This window comes from Chelonia mydas, chromosome 19 (assembly GCF_015237465.2).
Source record: "Chelonia mydas isolate rCheMyd1 chromosome 19, rCheMyd1.pri.v2, whole genome shotgun sequence".
Lineage (NCBI taxonomy): Eukaryota > Metazoa > Chordata > Testudines > Cheloniidae > Chelonia > Chelonia mydas.
Window position 1 is genome coordinate 12,277,218 of NC_051259.2, and position 16,123 is coordinate 12,293,340.

At 41.9% G+C, this 16,123-nt stretch overlaps 1 protein-coding gene across 29 annotated transcripts in view; it reads left to right on the forward strand.

The window, feature by feature from the left end:
• EPB41 (erythrocyte membrane protein band 4.1) overlaps positions 1–16,123 on the forward strand; it is a 198,699-nt gene that overhangs the window by 20,141 nt on the left and 162,435 nt on the right. The window contains exon 2 of one of the 29 annotated variants that reach the window (XM_043532063.1): positions 1,558–1,581. The exons of the other annotated variants lie outside the window; for them this stretch is intronic. The gene's annotated coding sequence lies outside the window, so the exon portion shown is untranslated. The remainder of the gene's footprint in view (positions 1–1,557; positions 1,582–16,123) is intronic. 29 annotated transcript variants of the gene reach the window in all.

Sequence of the window (16,123 nt, forward strand, 5' to 3'; positions counted from 1 at the left end):
AAAATTAGGCCATTGCACCTGATCACATCTTAAACCTGGGCAAAGTTGGTGTTGCTTGCTACCATCTTGATTAAGGCGGGTTTTTGTGCTTGTGGTGGTAGGTGTAATTGAAGTAAAGAATCGGGCCTCTTGTGTCATAATGTCCCAAAGTGGTGTGTGAACACTGCCACAAAATCTCCACACTCATAGGTGGAATGTGACACAACCAGCTTCTAGGGCTATGTCTACACTGGGAGCTTTTGTTGGCACAGCTGTGGTAGTCAGGGCAAGGTGTGAAGAGGTGTGATCCCTGACTAATATAGCTGTGTTGGCAAAAGCCCCAAGTGCAGATGCTGCTTACCCTGGCAGATATAGCTTGTCTTGCTGTGTGTGTGTGTGTGTGTGTGTCTGGAATAAGCTATGTCAGTGAAAGCACAGTTCTGCAGATGTAGATAATCTGCATCTACACTCTGAGTGCTTTGCCAGTTTAAAAAGTATAGCTCTATAGTGCAGCCATGGCCTCACATGTAACAAAATAAAAGGCAAGTGGTGCCAGTGCATGTTAAAACAATAGTTAAAGATGCCTCTGTTTGCCTGATTGTCCAGAGAAATGTGCATAGACTCCGGTGGCCTAAATGACAAATTGTGGCTGTCTCAGTATTTATATAGTCCAAATGGTATACTGAGCACTACGCATCCTGAGTCCCTACCCTGAAGAGCATACAGACAAAGGATGGAGGAAGGGGAGCAGTAGCAGGTAGTGCATTGTGCCTTATAGGGCAACAGTTGTTGTTTTTTAATCCCTTTGTATTTGGCTAACGTTTCTGTGTGGAGAGGATTAGGATTTAGAGTTTTATGGAAGAAGTGGTAATTTATTAAAAAGTAAATGTTTTTTAAAAAGCCCACTAGGGGGCTCAGTCAAAACCCATTTGGATTTGGGATGGAGACTCACTCAATCCCTCCACCCCCATGCCTAATAGAGTTTGCCTTTACATAACTGATCTTTTTTAGGCTTATCCAGGCCCAGCATGAAGAGAAGTGAAGTATGCCCCAATTTTCAGTCTCAGCATTTCTTTAGCTCAGTCAGGCTCTTGGTGCTTGAGTCTTTTTTGTTTTCATATTTGCGACCTGAAATTTGCGCTCTGTGCATGTGTGTCCGATTATCACCCGAGGCGCTCTGTGAATTGTATTAGCTGTGATAAAACACAGGACTCTGTATCCCCATATGGAGTATTATCTGCATTAATTAACACAACTGTTTTTTTCTACAACTTTGCACACTAATAAGAAATAGTCCAATATGAACCTCTGGTTCAGCCATCTGTTCCACTCCTGGAAAAGTCAAGTAAACACTCTCCAAGAGTGTATGTAAAAACATATAGGTATGAGTACTTGGCTATGTGATTTAAGGGATTTTTGTGGGTGTGGTTGACTTTTTAAAAGCTGGAACTCTTTATTAACTGATGTCTTTTTTCTCCCTCCCTTTGCTTTCATGTCCTGTCCTCCAATGGATTATGGCACTTCACCGGCGGGCTTCCTCCGATTGGCTCATCTCTGGGTGAGTATGTGCTTTGTTAGACTACTAGTGAGCAGAAATAAATGGTCCATATGCCTTTTTTTTTTTTTTAAAACTGTGATCCCTTTCAGTTGAAAGGAAACTAGGTTGGCTCTCCTGGCTTATCCTTTGGTGCATTGTTCGTTATGCAATTGCAGGCTTTGCATATGGAGTCTGTGTGGTGGTGATGAAATAGGAGGTGAAGTGAAATGTGTGTTTAGGGTTTTGGATAATGAGAATGAGTTTATGTTGCTATTTCTGGATATATTTTTATTAAAGCATCTTTATCAGTAGGCTGTTCTTGCCGGCCAGGATTGCTTAGTATTCTTGCCATTGAAATAAAAGATGTCCTTTCAGTTCTACTTATAATTCACTTGTTAGTGAAAATTGTTTTGCACTGGGAAAAGAGAACCGCTTTCTCCCCATGCCCCTCCTTCTGGAAACTCCCCCTGAAAATGGTGGTGGTGGATCAGTGCTGCAATTATGTAGGAGATCTCCCTGCAAGGGACAGGTAGGGTTGGAGGTGAAGCCACCCCAGGATCCGCAGTCTCAGATCTGCAGACAGGTGAGCAGCACTTCACTATAAAAGTAACAAACGAGCATGCAAACCACAGGCAGAGAGATAGGGAGGGAGTAGTGCCAGTACAGTGCCTTCTGGTCTCTGCTTCTTATTGAAGAGTTGAGTAGAGTCTTGTGCTAATTTTGTACTGTACCATCGACCATTTTTAGGGGCCTCTCTAATCTCCTACCAGTCTGACTCCACTGGCTTCAGCAGTTACATGTGAAATCTGGCCCTGCGTTCCTCAAGAATTCCTGTAGAGCACAGTCTGGAACTGCTAGTGTTAATTTATGAAAGCCCCTTGTAATGAGCCTCTCCCTTTTTGGCATAGCTGTCTTTCTGTGTACCTGGGTGTCTTACAGAGGTGACAATGTAGGACGGTAGATTTCGGTGCCTAAGTGATGTTTTAGCTGATTATTTTAAATTCTATTCTTCTGAAGCGTTAAACAAGCTTCACCTCTAGTAAAGGTTGCTCTCTTCCACAAGGAAGTGGGATGTAGGACAGCAGAAGTCCAGAGCCAAAAGGCTGCATGTATCTAGGTGCTTGCTGATGCAGAAATGCCAGTCACTGAAGAAGCATTTGCACTGAAGAATGCAAAGGGAACATGGGAGCAGATTGGGCTTAACCAGGCAAGTGATGTTACAGGCTTGCTTTCAAAATGACACTCCTGTCAAGACGGCTTGTGACTTTAAGTAAGGTGTAATGGGCATCTCCTACTAAATAAAATATAAGCCCTAAACTCTGGATTCCTTGGGGAAGCGGTGAAAGCAAAATGCTACATCAAGGATATGTTTGTTTGGATTGTTGGAATTGGTGGGAACTGAGCACCTGTGAAAGTCAGGGCTACGGCCAACTGATCAGTAGCTCCAAACTTGTGTTGATCAGAGTTAGTCTTTCTCGTACGTGCGCACACACACATACACAACCCGAGTGCATTCACAACAGAGTCAACCCTCTTAGTGTGTGAGGTACAACTGCAGGAAAAAGTCCTTTGCTATTGTGTTTGCTGGAGGGGGAACTGGCATGTGCATCTGAATAAGGCTGTTCACTTACGTAATATTGAATGACATGCATGCTTCTACTGAAGGTAGCAGGCAAACTTCCAGCACAGCATATGTCTAGGCGTCCAGCTACTTAGCTTCGGCCTGTGACCTGAATAGCGAAGAAAAGAGGCCCGCTCTTTGTATTTGGTTGCAGCACTTAAAATCTGCTGGGATGCTTTTGCTTCTGGGACTTGCTCTCCGGGAATGGTGGCTGGACTTCCTCAGGTGACTGACCTCCATATTTGCGACTTTCTTCTGTTGGCATCCTCAGCAGACCTTGCGTGTAGCTGCCTCCAGGGCCAGAGGGTGGGAAGTTCTCATCTGTTTTATTAGGGGGTTAATTTTGTGTCGTGTGTGGGAGGAGTTTGAGGTGTGTGTCGGTGTTTTTTTTTTTGTGGCTTTCAGCTGTACTTTTGCCATGCATTTTGGGTAGCTTGTGGATTATTTTATAGCTATGTTGTATCATAGCAACACTGGTATATACAGTACTGTGCAAAATGTGCAGTGTGCCAAACAAACCCTGGTCCAAAAAGCATATTAGATACAACACAGAAAGGCACATGAGGACATGGCATTTAAAAGAAGTGTCTAGAAAACTGTGGGGCTGATTCTGATCTTTCTTACACCGCTGCACGCGTGTAGATATAAATGAAGGATAAACCTTGTGTTTGCCTTCTGCACTGAAGGGAATTTCACTTGAAAAGAATTTAGAGTCTGAACAAGGCCACTGGTCCATCCTCCTTTATAGGATTGTGTATTAGTCACTTCTGCTCGCTAGCATGGCGAGCTACCTGGTGATATTTACATGCCCCATATGGCACAGCGTGTAGTAAAGGGAGATCATGTCTTACTAATCTATTAAGAGTTCTTTGAGGGGGTCAACAAACATGTGGACAAGGGGGATCCAGTGGACATAGTGTACTTTGATTTCCAGAAAGCCTTTGACAAGGTCCCTCACCAAAGGCTCTTATGTAAATTAAGTTGTCATGGGATAAGAGGGAAGATGCTTTCATGGATTGAGAACTGGTTAAAAGATGGGGAACAAAGGGTAGGAATAAATGGTAAATTTTCAGAATGGAGAGGGGTAACTAGTGGTGTTCCCCAAGGGTCAGTCCTAGGACCAATCCTGTTCAACTTATTCATAAATGATCTGGAGAAAGGGGTAAACAGTGAGGTGGCAAAGTTTGCAGACGATACTAAACTGCTCAAGCTAGTTAAGACCAAAGCAGACTGTGAAGAACTTCAAAAAGATCTCACAAAACTAAGTGATTGGGCAACAAAATGGCAAATGAAATTTAATGTGGATAAATGTAAAGTAATGCACATTGGGGAAAAAAACCCCCAACTATACATACAATATGATGGGGGGCTAATTTAGCTACAACTAATCGGGAGAAAGATCTTGGAGTCATCGTAGACAGTTCTCTGAAGACATCCACGCAGTGTGCAGCGGCAGTCGAAAAAGCAAATGGGATGTTAGGAATCATTAAAAAAGGGATAGAGAATAAGACGGAGAATATCTTATTGCCCTTATATAAATCCGTGGTACGCCCACATCTTGAATACTGCATACAGATGTGGTCTCCTCATCTCAAAAAAGATATACTGGCATTAGAAAAGGTTCAGAAAAGGGCAACTAAAATGATTAGGGGTTTGGAACGGGTCCAGTATGATGAGTAATTAAAGAGGCTAGGACTTTTCATCTTGGAAAAGAGGAGACTAAGGGGGGATATGATAGAGATCTATAAAATCATGAGTGGGTGGAGAAAGTGAACAAGGAAAAGTTATTTACTTATTCTCATAATATAAGAACTAGGGGCCACCAAATGAAATTAATGGGCGGCTGGTTTAAAACAAATAAAAGGAAGTTCTTCTTCACTCAGCGCACAGTCAACCTGCAGAACTCCTTGCCTGAGGAGGTTGTGAAGGCTAGGACTATTACAGGGTTTAAAAGAGAACTGGATAAATTCATGGAGGTTAAGTCCATTAATGGCTATTAGCCAGGATGGGTAAGGAATGGTGTCCCTAGCCTCTGTTTGTCAGAGGATGGAGATGGATGGCAGGCGAGAGATCACTAGATCATTAACCTGTTAAGTTCACTCCCTCTGGGGCACCTGGCATTGGCCACTGTTGTTAGACAAAAAGAAAAGGAGGACTTGTGGCACCTTAAAGACTAACAAATTTATTTGAGCATAAGCTTTCATGAGCTACAGCTCACTTCATCGGATTTATTCAGTGGAAAATACAGTGGGAAGATTTATATACACAGAGAACATGAAACAATGGGTGTTACCATACACACTGTAAGGTGAGTGATCAGGTAAGGTGAGCTGTTACCAGCAGGAGAGCGGGGTGGGAGGGGAACTTTTGTAGTGATAATCAAGGTGGGCCATTTCCAGCAGTTGACAAGAACGTCTGAGGAAGAGTGGGGGGGAGGGGGGAATAAACATGGGGGGAAAAAGCACAAGAACAAATCGGCACAGACACACCCCTGGAACCCCAACCAGGGGTATTCTGTCTGCTACCCAAGATCCATAAACCTGGAAATCCTGGACGCCCCATCATCTCAGGCATTGGCACCCTGACAGCAGGATTGTCTGGCTATGTAGACTCCCTCCTCAGGCCCTACGCTATCAGCACTCCCAGCTATCTTCGAGACACCACTGACTTCGTGAGGAAACTACAATCCATCGGTGATCTTCCTGAAAACACCATCCTGGCCACTATGGATGTAGAAGCCCCCTACACCAACATTCCACACAAAGATGGACTACAAGCCGTCAGGAACGGTATCCCCGATAATGTCAGGGCAAACCTGGTGGCTGAACTTTGTGACCTTGTCTTCACCCATAACTATTTCACATTTGGGGACAATGTATACCTTCAAATCAGTGGCACTGCTATGGGTACCCGCATGGCCCCACAGAATGCCAACATTTTTATGGCTGACTTAGAACAACGCTTCCTCAGCTCTCATCCCCTAATGCCCTTACTCTACTTGCACTACATTGATGACATCTTCATCATCTGGACCCATGGAAACGAAGCCCTTGAGGAATTCCACCATGATTTCAACAATTTCCATCCCACCATCAACCTCAGCCTGACCAGTCCACACAAGAGATCCACTTCCTGGACACTATGGTGCTAATAAGCAATGGTCACATAAACACCACCCTATACCGGAAACCTACTGACTGCTATTCCTACCTACATGCCTCCAGCTTTCACCCAGACCACACCACACGATCCATTGTCTACAGCCAAGCTCTACGATACAACCGCATTTGCTCCAACCCCTCAGACAGAGACAAACACCTACAAGACCTCTATCAAGCATTCTTACAACTACAATATCCACCTGCTGAAGTGAAGAAATAGATTGACAGAGCCAGAAGAATACCCAGAAGTCACCTACTACAGGACAGGTCCAACAAAGAAAATAACAGAATGCCACTAGCCGTCACCTTCAGCCCCCAACTAAAACCTCTCCAACGCATCATCAAGGATCTACAACCTATCCTGAAGGACGATCCATCACTCTCACAGATCTTGGGAGACAGGCCAGTCCTTACTTACAGACAGCCCCCCAACCTGAAGCAAATACTCACCAGCAACCACACAACAAAAACACTAACCCAGGAACCTATCCTTGCAACAAAGCCCACATATCTATTCAGGGGACACCATCATAGGGCCTAATCACATCAGCCACACTATCAGAGGTTCGTTCACCTGCACATCTACCAATGTGATATATGCCATCATGTGCCAGCAATGCCCCTCTGCCATGTACATTGGCCAAACTGGACAGTCTCTACGTAAAAGAATAAATGGACACAAATCAGATGTCAAGAATTATAACATTCAAAAACCAGTCGGAGAACACTTCAATCTCTTTGGTCATTCGATTACAGACCTAAAGTTGCAATTCTTCAACAAAAAAGCTTCAAAAACAATTCCAATTCAGCAGTCTCTTGTTGGAGTCTAATTTGCAAACTGGACACCATTAACTTAGGCTTGAATAAAGATTGGGAGTGGATGCGTCATTACACAACGTAAAACTATTTCCCCATGTTTATTCCTCCCCCCCACCCCCCAGATTAGGGAGTACCGGGAAACAGTGAGACAGAATTGGCCCCCATGATGCGTAGTGGTTTCTGCCCACTAGCACTCTATTGGTTGACCCCCTCTTTTTTTTTTTAAGGCATTGCAGGAAAGGAGAGTTTTGAGGAAGGCTATGAAGGAAGACAATGAGGTAGCTTTGCAAATGCGTACAGGGAATGCCTCTCCAGCGTGGGAGGAAGCATGAGGATGGTGGTTTGAAGATGTAATAAGTAGGTGATGGAGGCTGGCAACATGGGCCGATCGGAGGCGGCGCCAACAGCTCAGTATTGAATGAGAGATTGGGGAAGGTTGGATGGGACGTTGGGTTCCTAAGACCATGTAGAAATGGGGGAGAGGGGCGTAAGTTGAGACTCCTGAGGAGGAAGATGAGGAAGTGGCAACAGTCAAGGATTGAATTCCTCTTCCTAGGCTCACCCCGTTAATGGCACACAGGGCCCAGAAAACGAAGCATTCAACTGAGTGGGGGCGGGGATCACTACTTGCTGGCCTGTCAGGGTATCTCAAGAACCTCCGCTAGAAAATTTCCTCCCTATGTGAGAGTAGTCTTGCGGTGTATTGAAGACTGTGTTGGAATTGCAAGCCATCACTTTGAGTGTGCATGGGAAAGAGGGTCCTGCTTGCAGGCTAGGGGGCTCTGTAGCAAAGCATGTGCTCAGAGTTCGCCTGGAAAGAGCCATTTTAAAGTGGGTGGGGAAAGTTGTGCCTCTCTGCCTTAGGCTGCCAGTCACTCCCACGCCCTCTTTGGTTCTTGCGTGTTGAAGTTCTGGAGTTTATGTTGCAACCTTCCAACAAGAGTATTTTATGCTATCTAATTTCTATGTTTGTATGCTGTGAACATTGCAAGTCCCCACTACAGAATATGTAATATTGCCAGACTTTTCTCTGCCTACTCCAAGCTTTTCCCACCTCACTGATGTTTCTCACTTCCCAGCAGCTGTTACATGCTTATACGTATCCTGTGATAGTGGGATTCTGTGGTCTGCTGTAAATTTAGAAGAACTCAATTGAAATCGGTGTTCTGTAGTTATGCTAGGGTGACTGAGAGCAGAACTTGGCTTAAATTAGAGCTGGCCAGAAACAGAAACTTCCTTGGGTGGGGGGATTCCAAAACTAAAAAAAAAAAAAATCCATTCTGAAATGGGAAAAAAAAATTAAACTTTGAAATTCCCGGTGGAATGGGAATTCTAAAGTTTCGGTTTGAGAAAGTTAACCTGTCGTGCAGACTGGGTTCCATTAGAAACCTGCTGGGTTTCTGTTGGAATTTCATCGATAGCAACATTCCCATGCAAAATTTCAGTGAATTACCTTTTTTTGGGGGGGCGGGGGGAGCAGTCAGGAAATTTTCTGACCGCTGCTTTATTATACCTTAACTACAGAGAGATCTTGTGGATCCATCCAAGCAGTACACACAGTGGAGATACAGCCATTCCCATCAAAAACTTCTAAAGAATACAAGAACAGAAGGTGCTACCATCATATGTATAAACAGATACTGTACTACTGGGTTATCCTTCAGTAATCATTCTCTCAGGTTATTTAGTTTGTTTTAAATTCCACAATGACAAACTAGTGCAGTGTTTTTCTCAAACTTGTAAAAATGTGTGTTCTGTTTTTCTCACCTCTGACCCAGCCAAGTGTGTGTTGTTTTTCTTTTTGTTTTTCTTTCAAGGCCTACATATCTTACATCATCTTCTGCCTCTTAAAGACTTTGGTAAACTGTCGGGGAAAAAAATGAAGGGTTTTCACAGTGGTTCACAATTTTTCCAGTTTACTGTACCCCTTTCAGGAGTCTGATTTGTCTTGCATACCTCCAACTCACTAAAAAGCAACTTGCTTACACAATCAGACATAAAAATACAAGTGTGTCACAGTACACTATTACTGAAAATTTTTTCTCATTTTTAACATATAATCATAAAATAAACCAATTGGAATATAAATATTGTACTTACATTTCAATGTATAGTATATAGAGGTGTATAAACAAGTCATTGTATGAAATTTTAGTTTGTACTGACTTCGCGAGAGCTTTTTTATGTAGCCTTTTCTAAACTAGGCCAATATCTAGATGAGTTGATTTACCCCCAAAGACCTCTGCGTACTCCCAGGGGGTACGTCATGTGCCCTTGGTTGAGAAGCACTTGATTTAAGACATTGTGGCTGGCATCTGAGTTAGAACCCATTTAAACAACTGGGCAGCTCACATCTTAGCACTACTGTTTCAGGCTCTCTACAAGCTTAGGCAGACACTACTTCACCGATTACACTCACCATATCTTGAATGTTTTTTATTGAGAACCATAACAGCTAGAGATTTCTTTATTTTAATTTTGGTAGGGAAATACCATCTTAGAAGTCTAGTGTAACAATTCCTGAGACATTTTATAAGTGTAGCAATTCTACCAGGTAGATGTAAGTAACATTTAGCTTCTCTCTAGAATAAGCTCATTTTTATTGACGGATAAATAAATACATCAGCCACAGAGATTGCTTGTAATACAGTTCTTCTGTCTCTGTTTTATTATTGGTCCCCCTAGGTGGCACTAAAAGTTTTATTTTCAGGTTTATTTCAACAAATCTTGCACAGTTGAGCTTTGTCCTCTCGCTTGAGATACAGCTGTAATTTCAGCAAAACTGTCTGTCTGCTTGTGTTTTTGGTTTAGGAGGCTGGTGTTTATGGTTGGAACATCCTGTTGCAATAACATCAAGGTTCTTAGCAGAATTCCTCTGCAATCTATTAAAAAGAGACATGAAAATTGAACACTTAAGTGCAAAAGGCATGGTTTGAAAATAGAGAAACACTGATAAACTTAGTAACTTAAAAAAAAAATTAATGAAAATCTAAGCTCGGTTTCTTGGAAATCAGATGCAGTAAAGCTGTTACCTGACCAACAAAAGGGCCCATTGTGCTAGCTACTTTACTGATATAATTTCTTTGAGAAGTGGAACTATTTCTAAAATTTACAGACTTATGCTGGTTATCATGTGGTGGTGTTTTGTCAATGTTTGGTGCCCTGTGACAGTTGGCCTTACAGTGGTATTCGCCGAATTAAGCATAAGCAGCACTACAGATGCCATGATAAATTGTGTGCTTTGTTTTAGTGGCGGGCCATTTGTGAATTTTAATACTTTCAAGCTGTATTGTAAGAGGGGAAATTTTGTTCTTCAGAGGGTAGATAATCTGTTCATAGACTGTTTAACTCTTTGATAGTTTGGCCCTGTAACACATTAAAACACTGACCTTTCATGGATTATCTCGTGAAATGATATATCAGGCCAGGGGATATGCTTTAGTCCAAAGCAAGTTTTTCAAAACTTAATATTTGGAGGTTTGTTAATATTACTGAATGCTGCTTGTTTTCTAGTTTTTGTTGCTATTGCCCTTTCTTATTCTTTTCTCCTTGATTGCTTACGTAGCCTACCTCCTATCATGTGCTGAGCAAACTGATGAAATGAACAGTGATTTCGTGCAAAATGAGAAGCATATGATACTGACTTGACTTACTCAAAAGCTAAGTTCATAAATAGGGACTTAATTGATCAAATGTAATTTTGCAAATGTATATGAAAGAAAACGTAGGCTGAATATCAGGGTACACTTAATACAGCAAGATCCACTAGGCCAGGGGTGGCCAACCTGAGCCTGAAAAGGAGCCAGAATTTACCAGCGTACATTGCCAAAAAGCCACAGTAATACGTCAGCAGCTCCCCCCGCCCCAGCTCCCAGTGCCTCCCGCCCACCGGCAGCCCAGCCGATCAGTGCCTCCCCCTCCCTCCCGATCAGCTGTTTCATGGTGTGCAGGAGGCTCTGGGGGGAGGGAGCAGGAAGGGGCTGAGCAGAACCAGGGGCTGAGCAGTGAGCACCCCCTCGGGGCACATTGGAAAGTTGGTGCCTGGAGTCGGTGTCTGTACAAGGACCTGCATATTAACTTCTGAAGAGCCGCATGTGGCTCCAGAGCCACAGGTTGGCCACCCCTGCACTAGGCTGTGGAAAAATTTCCCAAGGGAAGTGGTGGTAACCTTACTACCCATCTCCCCTTCCCTCTCCCTGCTGGGCATTTAAAACTAATTTGAATTCCCAGACAAATTACTACTTAAATGGAATTAAGATGTCCGTGAATCTAAAAGGAGATTAGCCATTTTTATTTATTGTGTTCATTTATAAAGTTGCACCTGTAATTTTTTTTTAAAAAGAACTCTGCTCTTTTGTCTGTTCTTACCCTGTGCTGGTAGAGAACCTGACTAGTTGTCAGTTGAAGGAAATGAAAGGGAACAGCTGATTGTTTATTCCAGGGAAGGCATGATTATTCTTTAATATTAAATATTTTATATTGGATTGGTGCCAAGGAGCCCTACCATGCTGGGTGCTGTATAAAAACATAAGAAGAGACAGACCTTACGTGGAAGAGCTTACTACCGAATTTTAGACAAGACCTGTGATTTCAGGGTGCTTCAGAGCTGAAAATTTGACTCATTTCATAGCGGGGGCAGAAAAATCCATCAAGTGAGCCAGATACACACCATGAGCCAAATTAAGTGACATCTCTGCACTCTGTGACTTGGGTCCTGCTGTCAGAGAGACTTGGTATTGCCATCCCCAAGCATTCAAAAATCATGAGTCAGGAATATTATCCCCAAATAATCATGATCTTAATAATGCATTTTGCTATTTGAACTGCCAGTTCATGATTTTCAAACTTTTCTTCACAGCCATGAGGGCTAGAAACCTACTTTTTAAAAGTAAAAGTAGTAACATGACCGCTGGAGCTTTAAAAAATAACCCACCAACTATTGTGAGATTTGTGATTTAAAATGGTAAGAGTTGACAACCTCTGGGAGTAGGTCAGGGCTCCCGGTCAGTGGGAGTGCGGAGCTGGTGCTCGGGACGGGGGCAGCGAACGGAGCCCCGTGACCTTCCCGCCTAGGAGCCGGACCTGCTGCTGGCTGCTTCTGGGGCACTGTGCGGTGTCGGAACAGATAGGAACTAGCCTGTCTTAGCTGGGCAGCGCCGCTGATGGGACTTTTAACTGCCCAGTTGGTGGTGGTGACCAGAGCCGCTGCGACCCAGTGCCTTACATTCCACGACCCAATAGTGGATCGTGACCTGCAGTTTGAAAACCACTGGTATAGACCAAGCCTTAGTTCTCATAGGTGCAAAGCTGAAATTAACCCTTTGATTTTTTGGAAAATACTTAAATGACTCTTTGAGGACACTAGAAAAAGCCAAATCTGGAGTTTCTGGGCCAAACTGCCTTTTGAGAGATTCTGTTGCAAAAAGGAACGTTACAAAAATGCATGATCAGGATTTGTTTAAATCTGATCACGATTAAATGGTAAAAATGATGCAAAATGGGGGTAGGAAGGAGAGTCTTCCCTGGTAAAAGACCACCCCATGAAAACTTCCAGAAAAATGATCTGGCTTTGGCAAAAGTCGATGCAGTGTGCCAAATTTAGGATTATAATGGCGAGTTATTTTTTAACATTAACTGTAGGGTTGCTGTTGTGGCTCCATAATAAAACACCGGGGAGTGAATACACTGGAGAGATGACTTACCCGAGAGACTAATAACGAGATGGGCTGACGATCTAATAAATCTCTTCAACTTCATTTCTTAGATCATGATGTGACAGGTTTTTAAAAGCCGTCATCCCAAAAGGTTGCTCTTGTGTCACAACAAAGCACAATCTGCATAAGCTTTCAAAAGCTATAGAAATATTTTCCACATATTTGTAACTTTATCTCTATGGCAGATTATTAAAGTCTTTGTCAACAGTAATTTTCTCACACACAATGATTGTCAATTTGTACACTTCTCAATGGAGGGGAAATTATACTGGGAATCTGGATCTTAAATGACTTGCTGAGAAGGGAGAGAGGTCATGTACTCTATTTACTGACAGAAATATATCAGAATTCGACCAAAGTAGATTGGTCCTACTATGCCATGCCAAGTTGAAATGAGATTTCCTTTAGACCTCTTCATAATCTTCTGATACCAATTGAATCAACATTTGTGATTATACCAGTGAATGTGAACCGTAGAGCCAGGGCTGAAAAGCCAATCGTTGACGAGACAAAACCACTCACTTCCCCCAGATTGTTTGCTTGCACTGCTTAATGTTGCTCCTGCTGGTTTGACCTAATTCGTGCACCAGTGTAGAAAAGACAAGCTGACGTTTTCAATTACTTCTAGCCAGTTCACAATAAATACTGATTGTGTGGCTGTTTTCTTTCTTTTAAACTTTAGTTACCATTCAGCTTCAGGTCACTTAATTTTGTTATTTCTTATAATGTATGTCAATTTTGATCTCCCTCCCTCCCCCACCCCAGATTCTCCTGTTTTTCACATTAAGAAACCCTAAGTGTTTTCACATTAAAAAACCACAAATAATTCCTTTTTAGATGGTAAGCTCCTTGTTTAGATCAGCTCTTCAGGGCAGGTGAGTTTTATTCAGAGCAGAGCGCATTGTTGTTGATTGTTAAATTTTTAACATAAAGCTAACAGGCATTGAAATAAAAGAAGACCCCCGATTTCTAGCTGCATGCTTGAATGTGGGAATCCTACTATATTGTATATTCTGTGGTGTCTTAGCAGAACATAGGGAGTTATTTTCTAAGATTTTTATTATTTGAGCTCTTATTTGTCTAGGGCAAGAGTTCTCTTCTCTTCCATCATAATGTACATTCTAAAAGGCTTCTAAATCCACTATTAAATGCACCATATTTAAACTGCTAGGATGGCTTGTTTTTAAAAACAGCACATTGGGCTTACTTGCCTTCCCTCTTTTCACTCTCTTTTTACCTCCTTCCCCCGGCCGCCTTCTCTGCAAGACCCTGTTGAACTTCACCAATCAAGGCTGCAAGAGTCCTGAGTTTGCTGCGGGCCTGGAACTACCTTGTGGTTTTCAGTAAAATAGTCTGCTGCCTTAGCTGCACATGTACATGCCAAAAAGCAATATGATTTCTATGCTTATAACCCTTGTTAAAATAATAGCATTCAGCTACTGAGGTTTCATGATTCATTAATATGACTGAGTTTCTAATTGGGTTGTATAATGTGATTTCTAACTTGCATAAAAAAATTGCAACAAATACGGAAGTTCTTTAAATATTTGCAGTCCTGTCTTGACATGGATCAAACTGTTTATAGCTAGGAATTTAAGAAATTTCCATGACTTCCTATGGGATTTCAGAGGTCAGTTTGGGGATGTGTAGGAAGGAAAAGGTTTGAAAATGAGCCAAAACCTAAAGTGAAAGTTAAAAAATGAGGCAGATCTGAGTTTATACCAAAGTAATTTTTAGTCAAGTTGCCTAATTTTTTTTTAACTTGGATGGGACTAATATTGGGTAGTGTTGTGTTAAATGCTCATGTAGGGTTTTTAATGTTATGTAATATGCTTGTCTCATTAAACTGTACAGTATCATGATGTAACAGGTAACTTTTTAAATCAAAATTCTATATAATGTTAGTACAGTTATGAAAGAACCAGTTTAAACAGTGTCTCCCAATCTGGGTTAATATACAGCATAGATCAATACATTATATAAAGCGTTTTTGATACAAACTGTCTCCTAACACACTGTAGAGTTAAATATCGGTTTTAATGTTTTGGATGTGCACTGTCTTCCCCCCCCCCCCCCAAGTTAGAAATATGTATAACTACAGTTAGTACTTTAAAAAAACAAACAGATTTAACATTCATTTTGCTCTATTAAGAATGGTCGTAATTGGTTATACGAATATTCCATCTAGCCCAATCTTCTGTCAGTGGCCGATGCCAGATGCTTCAGAGGGTATGAACAGAACAGGGCAATTATCAAGTGATCCATCCCCTGTCCTCCAGTTCCAGCTTGGGGTAGTCAGTGTTTTAGGGATGCCCAGAGCATAGGGTTGTGTTCCTGACCATCTTGGCTAACATAGTCATTGATGGTCCTATCCTCCATGAACTTATCTAATTCTTTTTTGAACCCAGTAAAACTTTTGGCCTTCACATCTTAAGGCAATGAGTTCCACAGGTTGACACTGTTGTGTGAAGAAATACTTCCTTATGTTTGTCTTAAAGCTGCTGCCTATTAATTTCATTGCGTAACCCCTGGTTCTAGTGTTACTTGAAGGAGTAAATACACTTCCTTATTCACTTTTTCCACACCATTCATGATTTTATAACCCTCTATCATGTCTTCCCCCTTAGCTGTCTCTTTTCTAAGCTGAATGGTCCGTCTTTTTAGCTGTCTTTGTATGGAGGCTGTTCCATAACCCCAATCATCTTTATTGCCCTTCTCTGGACTTTTCCAATTCTAATATATCTTTTTCAGATGGTGTGATGAGAACTGTGCGCAGCATTCAAGATGTGGGGGTACCAGGGATTTATATCATATTTTCTGTCTTCTTTTCTATCCCTTTCTGAAAGATTTCTAATATTGTTATCTTTTTTGACTTCTGCTGCTCATTGAGTAGATGTTTTTGGAGAACTATCCATGATGACTCCAAGATTGTTCTTCAGTGGTAACAGCCAACTAATACCACATCATTTTGTATGTATAGGTAATTATGTTTTCTAGTGTGCAATACTTTGCATTTATCAACAATGAATTTCCTCTGCCATTTTGTTTCCCAGTGTTGTGTGATATCTTTGTAAGCTTTCAAAGTCTAATTTGGACTTAGCTGCAAGAAGTGTTGCTAACCCCAATTGTTCAAAAATTGTGAGTCAGGACCCAAAAAATTATGAGACTGGTTTAAAAATTAGATTTTTAAAAACTGGGATTCTTATTTGAGATCTGTTTTTGAGCTTTTAGTGCTCACATTTTCAAGTACTTCACTATAAGCATGAAGGCTAGAAACTGTTTTAATGAAACT